Here is a 6,276-nt window from a genome sequence, read left to right as displayed (position 1 = left end):
TATGGAAAACTTCATTTTTATTCATTTGCAACAATGTACGAGTGCTGAAATTTCGAATAACCTGGTTAAACATCGATTTCAAACATTTTAAAAATCGTTTATTTTGTTCCTTTACAAATGTATTTTTTAATTGGAGGGGGGGGGGGAAGTAACTTCTTGAGAATATTTGGTGTTCAGGGCAGTACGGGACAATAAGTTTTAACATGTATTTGACAGGGATAGTTGGTAAACATGTTGTTCGTTTATCAATAATAGTTAGACATTCAATTTACGGTTCATTATATCTTTTTTGATGGAATAAACATGTCTGTTTCACGAAAGTCACTGTGTTCATTTGGTAATGGCAAACTATCAAATATTGTATTTAATACAGACAAATAGAAAAGTGATAGTCCTAAAATTATAAAAAAAGGAAGGTTTGATTCATTTATTTTTTCTACTGGTCCGCCAAACGTAGACCGACAAACGTATTTCAATAGATTGTCTTTTGCAAACGTATCTAAGGAAGACAACTATTGTAAGCAGATGTACATACATTGTTATGACTTTCATAAAACTGACATGATTAATCTATAAAAGGAGAATTACAAACCGTAAAACTAAGTTCTAACAATTGTTTGTAAGAGAATAACATCGTTATAAGCATTGTAGGTACTCAATATATGATTTCCCGTTATGTCCCGTAATGTCTCCTATTTAAAATGTGCTCGAAAAGTTGGCCCTTCTTTGGAAACACAATTCAATTTGTAAAGAAATGAAAAAAGAAAAATCTCAAAATTCATAAAGACGATGTTTAACTTAGTTATTTGACATGTCAGCACTCGTACATTGTTGCATAAGGTGAGATTTTAAACGCGGTACACTCTACAGAAAGTTGGACCCTTAAGGTGGTCCCTTTTTAGGAATTCAAGCATCAATCAGTTAATTGACAATCGGTTTCTAGAATAATATGCTTATTTTATAAGCTGTTCAATTTTCATGCAAAACAATTCTTTCTTTCTATGATTTGGTGATGTTCAAATTTTAATGCGTCAAATATCCATCCCATTTCTTAAAGTCTTACTCGATTATTAATGTCTTATTAATATGATTATCACCTATGAGTCGTTCCATAATGTTAAGAACGGTATACACTTATAATGATTTTTGTGGTGTTTTACATTGTAGACGGACCCACATTAATATACTCTTTATGTATTATATATTGTTTTCTCACAATTCTATTTATTCTGACAGTGTGAAAACAAGTTTCAATGACTACAATTTCTTTTGTGATATACTATTGAAATACAGAGGTAAAACAAATCTGATTGAAATGCTGAAATAATTATGTTACGATAGATGAATTTAACTTCAGTCTTGACAATTTCTATGATTTAGACTGGGATGACTCTCGAGAAGCATGTTATGGGAGATATATTTCTCAATTATAGATAACTTGTATCTGGAAGACATTTCTGTACGTTTGCAATTTATTTACAACACATTTCTTCAACAGGGCTACCGGTATCATAAACAATGATAATAGTTATTTTCTACAGTAGCTCTGATTGAGTTAAAAAAAATTGAAGCAATTAATGCGACTAGGTATATCACTGTATAACTCAGTTAGTCATTTTGCGTGACCAGACTCTGACCGTTCGTTTCCACATAACATGTGTTTAGGATGCTACTATCACCAAAAACGTATTAAATTTAAAACACGATTTAGTTTGTGTCTGTTGTGTGTTGCGGACTACAATAAAACTCAAAATCCTGCAACTGATAATCGTTAGTGAAGTAACGTATGTAACCAGGTATCCAACAAGAACGTGATGGTGACGTGTCTAACTAGTATGAGCTGCAGACGTTCCCGTAAAGCACCATGTTTTATATCTCAAGAACTTCCTGGTTTGTTTTTTAAATGTGTTGCGAACTAAAAGAATATGCTGAAAATATTTTTCCTAGACCTAAGACTGATAACTCTTCTGGAGGTAGAAGAGGACCCTATAAACCATCATCAAAATTTATGATTTCCTTGCAATCTATCCTTCATGTGGCCCTATATATCATCATCATTTCAACTGTCTTGCTGTCGATTCCTCACGTGTACAAAATGTATCAAAAGTAGAGGAGAGCCCTATTTATTATCATCAGATCAATTGTCCTTTCCATCGATACTTCATATGTACAGTTTCATGTCCCAGATAATAGGACAGCCTTGTATATCATCAACAGATCAACTTTCATTGCCATCAGTACTTCACGTATACAGTTTCATGTACCGAAGCTAGAGGAAGGCCCGATATACCATCATCAGAGCAATTGCCCGTGCCACCGATACATCACATGTACAGCTCCATATACAGGAAGTAGAGGAAGGCCTTGAATATCATCAACAAATCATTTGTTCTTGTCATCGATACTTCACACGTACGGTTTCATGTACCAAAGATGGAGAAAGGACTTACATATCTTCATCAGACCAATTGTCCTTGACATCGATACTTAACGTGTACAATTCCATGTACCGGAGCTAAATAAATGTTTATATATCATCATCAAAACAATTGCCTTGCCATCGATTCTTCAAGTGAACAGATTCAGTGAAAGGAGATATGGTCCGAGAGCTCACGGACTTTTATTGCAACAATTGAGGCCAAAAGAAGTTTATATATTTTTGGAAACAATATTTCATATCCTCCATGAAAACCCATTTCTTAAGTGTCAAAGCCGTGCCTATCTATATTTTGTTCACTTATGTTTGTGATAGGGGAGGTAAAACTCACTTGTAAAAAATTAGGGGGTAGGGTAAAGTTTACGACTACCAGTTTTTTCACTGTTTAATTACAGTAACTATCTTATTGTCAGTTAAATGTATATATGTCAACCAATGTCAGCTAAAAGAAATTCATCAAAAAGGAATGAAGGGCAAACTTGATATTTAAGGTCAAATGTCAAATTTATGTACAAATCACAAAAACTGGCATATTTGAAATTTATTTTTATTCTTAAAAATTAGTTTGTTATCATACGTCACTCAGTTTTACTTATGTAATGTGTATATATCAGCCAAAGTCAGAAAAGCAAATCTTATTGCAAAACGTCAAAGTCAACCAAGATAATTGAAGGTCAAAGTTCATTTTCATGCAAAAAATGTGAAAAATGTTACCTTTACTTTTTAAATCTGTTTAATATGTATTCACATTATTAGTCACCGAAGTTAATTTATTTTAATGTCTGTATGCCAGGCAAAGTCAGCAGTGCAGATGTAACCCCAAAACTGTCAAGGGTAAAGCTTATATCAAAGGCCAAAGGTCAAATTTGTGTGAAAAAAATGCATGAATAGCTTCCTGTTTGAAATATAAATGCTATTTCTAATCATTATTAGTAATTGCTCGTGATTTTTTTAAATGTATATATGTCCCACAATGTCAGTAATAAAGATATCGTCTGAAATCAGAAAAGTTCAAATGTGATATTAGGGGTCAAAGGTCATTTTCATGTAAAAGAATGAAGAAATGGCTCTTTAACTTCTTCTTGTTGATAATATTTTGTCGATATTAGTCAACGATATCAGTTCAGTTTAATGGTTAAATGTTAGGCGATGTCTAGTATGCAAATATAATTTCAAAACATTCAGGGTCAACCATAATATCAAAGGTCAAAGGTCAAAAAAGTGAGTAAAATGTTGCAAAAATATCACCTGTTTGTAATAATTTTTATTGTTTAAAAGTATTTGTTTTGTCATTTTAGTAACTGATCGTTATTTCCATATTCGCTACGCTCAAACGTAAATAAATTATTTATCCCATAATCAAAGTAAATCGAGGGAAGAAAGAAGAACAAGTACATAAATGCATTTTAGGATTTGTTGTCTGCATTGTCATGTATCCACATTGTTAACACATTTCAAACTTTAACACAACACATCATGCATGAACTATAATACTATTTTGTTGGTTTTTTACAGAGCGAAAACTGCAGATATTTATATACACAATATATACAAAAACTGCATAAAACTTCTTTATAATTATATCCTGTTCAGCTGACTTCAATCATATAAAATATCAATTTTCTTTAATTCCTACACGGAAAACTTACATATATGAATATACTTTCCCAGTCAGTGTGCTGCGAGGCGGCTACTCAACCCTAACTCCGTCGTGGGAGGGGGAAGTAGAAAGATACCAAGTCTCAAGACCAGCTACCATCTTCCGGCGGCCTGACAACCCCCACAATTTATTGCCGAAAAACATTATCCTCAGTGAAGATAATGTAGTTTATAGAAATTCAATTGCTAGCCAAAAGCATGTACATTCATTAAATGTATGTCTTCCGAACATATCATTTCATTAAACTTATAATATACGAGTACATATAAATTCATTTGAATTCTTACAATGTATTTATATCTTAATGAGACTATGACAAAATCGATTTTGCACTTTTGGTAAAATACTGTCTCTATCTTTCTATCTTACAAGAAAAAGTAACTTTATATTTTTAAAAGATCTTTAAACAAGTCAAATGATTGTATCATTCGTGGTACGTCAGTCCATTGTAGAACAGTTCCCTATATGCATCATTATAAAACACATATCCATCCCAAGAAATCTAGGCGACAATGTATCCAGAAAAACTCCTCAACTCTTGGAATAATCTGTAAAATATAAACTAAACTGTATTATTATCAACATCGTGATGAAAACTGTACCGATTATACTTAAATCAGCTCTTACAATTAAGCCGAGCAAGTTAACCAAACATATCATAAAATACATGAGGGAAACTTCCATGCAGTGCTATGTGCTGTTAATATTCGAAATAATGTTAAAACTCGTATTACATTTGTTTATGACGTGGCTGTCACACTTTTATGAACATAAAAATATAATTTATTTTTAGTTCCTAATTTCTTTCTTTTGATAACTGTTTTCTCCAATATTTGAAAATCTGTCATGAGTTTAACGATTAATTGATATACAAATTCAGTTGAAACTAATATTGAATTTCTAGTCCTGGTTGCATGACTATTGTATAATTCCGTTATAAATATTGAAATAAATGCCACTCCAACCGTTTACAAAATGTACAACATGTATATCGACCGATTTGTTATTATCATTATTATTTGTTTTAACTTTTATATCTTTTCAAGACTTCAATATCTTATTGAAATTCAAAAAAGCTTCCAATGGGTGGGCGGGATGGGATCCAGTTTGTATACATGTAAGTTGTGTGTGTTGTGTTAAGCAATGCAGACAACCTCGAATGATTTAACTGACTATTCAACTCAGCTATATACCAACTGAAATTTGCACGAAATAATCGTGCAACCAACACTTCAATAACTTTTCAATACAGTAAAATCTCGATTACTTTAAACCTAGAATAAATACATTTATTTCCTAATTCGCTACGCTCAAACGTAAATAAATTATTTATCCCATAATCAAAGTAAATCGAGGGAAGAAAGAAGAACAAATACATCAATGCATTTTAGGATTTGTTGTCTGCATTGTCATGTATCGAACAACAAAGAAGGAAAGGGATTATATTATAATTTTAATGTAAGATGCAACTATTGTTACACTTCTGATAACTTTTAATCGTTTCTAAACCTAAATCGACCTCTTCACTATCACTGAACAATTGATATTCTATACAGTAAATATCGACTTCATAGCCGTCATTATATTCATAAAATATATCAGAATGCCCTAAAAGTATAAAACACGTATATTTCCCGATGTTAGTAAAACTGAGATGTTCAAGAAAAACTTAAGTTGTTGGAATGCAATATTGATACACATGCAAATGATGTTAAGAAAAGTCAATGTCAGATATTGTATACAGACGTAACATTTTGAATGACTTTTGCTCTTTGCATGCATGACTGCCTTTGAACACTGAACAAAGATTTAACAAATAGCCAGTTAACTGACGGCATGAAGTGCAGAACAAATACCCTTATGCATCTTTATGAAATGATACAAGTGTTATTTTGTGTTCAATTATCTTAATAGATAGTATATGCGAGGCCTTTTAGAACATACCGTCATTATAAGAAGCCATTGTGCTAATCAAGTATATTCAATATTCAAAAGATACCCAGATAAATGATATAATGTTGGAAATATTGATGCAACTGAAAATCTAAATAATACGTGCGTGAAAATATCTGAACAAGGGAGACAACCCCACTATCAAACAGACTATGACATTGTATGATACGTTGAAAATAATATGATTTAGAAATAAATGTGTTTGCATAAAAACGTATTTCTTTGC

This window comes from Mercenaria mercenaria, unplaced genomic scaffold, assembly GCF_021730395.1.
Source record: "Mercenaria mercenaria strain notata unplaced genomic scaffold, MADL_Memer_1 contig_3813, whole genome shotgun sequence".
Lineage (NCBI taxonomy): Eukaryota > Metazoa > Mollusca > Bivalvia > Venerida > Veneridae > Mercenaria > Mercenaria mercenaria.
Note: the sequence above shows the minus strand (reverse complement) of the source record.